Source organism: Jaculus jaculus, chromosome 5 (genome assembly GCF_020740685.1).
Source record: "Jaculus jaculus isolate mJacJac1 chromosome 5, mJacJac1.mat.Y.cur, whole genome shotgun sequence".
NCBI classification, from domain to species: domain Eukaryota; kingdom Metazoa; phylum Chordata; class Mammalia; order Rodentia; family Dipodidae; genus Jaculus; species Jaculus jaculus.
Genome location: NC_059106.1, coordinates 145,580,417 through 145,582,071, shown reverse-complemented (window position 1 = coordinate 145,582,071; position 1,655 = coordinate 145,580,417). Strand labels below are relative to the sequence as shown.

Here is a 1,655-nt window from a genome sequence, read left to right as displayed (position 1 = left end):
TGCCCCTTGTGCATCTGGCTAACGTGGGTCCTGGGCAATCGAGTCTCGAACTGGGGTCCTTAGGCTTCAGAAGCACTGTTATCTTGTTTGAGTGGTGCTAACATTTGTCAAAACTCATCAAAGTATACAAGTAATATCTTTAAGTTGTACAATATTAAATTTTATTGAAATACAAAAATACAAAAAAAGATAAAGCAGAACCCCCAATTTTTCTCATTCATATTTTTAAAATCTGAATTCACAGTAATTTATTTCATTGTGACATATTTTAGTTAAATAATTTGTGCTGTAAAATATTCCAGATTATGTTCTTTTTGCTATTGTGAACAGTTTGGGTTCTTTTACATAAATATAACATTGGTCCTTCTCTTAACTTCCTTCCTTTCATTTTTAAAAATTTCTCATGAAAGCATTTCATAGCATTTTTGTGCATTTTTATTTAGAAAATTTTGCCTAGAGCTTTTGATTCTCTTAATCTGTTACCATTTTATGTGGTGCTAGATTGCTGTTCTCTCTGAGGTGAAAGTTAAAGGTTATTTTCTCTCTTCTTGCAAATAGCTTTGCTTGATCAGAGAATAGAATTTGTTTTATAATATATGAAAGTTCTACTTAGAATCCAGGAATAAGTCTTTATTTCATAATTTCCCAGTAAATATATCAAACGTTCACACTATTTGTGTTTTTCTCTCATTTAGAATAATGTGTAAAATCATAGTGCATTATTTAAGTTCTATTGTTTCTTGGCCATTTGACTAAGTTCAAGTGTAGTATTTGTTCTTAACAGTTTACTTTCTGCTAGCAGAATGGCACCAGTAGAATGAATGTGTATTATGATGGGCATTTCTTTGAATAGCTTACAATATATAGATGTAAGGCACAAATATAGCTGCCAGCAGACAGGTGAGTCAGAGAAACCTGCAGCTGCTCAGAACATGAATGTGGATGTTTCAGTAGCCCTACCTGGCACTGAAGATATATAGGTCTCCTGGAGAGCCGCTGGCCTTCAGACCACATTGGAATGAAGACAGGTTACAATGTCACTTAAGGATAGCAGCAACAGAGTAGATATACATACTAGGGATTAGCATGGGTGCAAGGCAATAGGTGCTATGTTCTCCTGAAGGTTCTTTATATATTATCCACCAATGTAAGGGTCATCCATTATGGGGAAGGTGTTCCTCCCTCCATCAATTCTTCCTGAAAATACCCTTAATGAAATGCCCCAGAGGTATATCTGATTTGATTCTTGATGTGATTAAATTGACAACTGTCTCATATAGTCAGAAATGAAATTATTTTTATATCTTTGCAAATGTCTTATATATTATTACAGAAAATCCAGGAAGTTTGAAAAAGGCAGCAATCATTATTATTCAAATGGTCACAATATTAGGTAGAGAAACCCCCACAACAGGTTTTCTCAGAAACTGGGAGAAATTATGTTCTCTGAAGATATGTGGGAAAACACACCAGAAACATGATGGAAGTCAGTAAATGAAAAAGTACATAGAGAACCCACAGAAGGAAAGAAAAGTTCTTAATGGACTGATATAATTCTAGATGAAGGCAAAACTGTGCTGATAATTTATCAAGGGTAATCAGAGAGACAAGGGAGATTATCACCAATCTGACATTTATAGGAGACATAAATTGCT

The 1,655-nt window shown here is 34.2% G+C and overlaps 1 pseudogene; it reads left to right on the top strand.

The window, feature by feature from the left end:
• The first annotated feature begins 732 nt into the window (after positions 1 to 732).
• On the top strand, positions 733 to 898 carry LOC123461027 (annotated as a pseudogene).
• Positions 899 to 1,655: the final 757 nt, after the last annotated feature.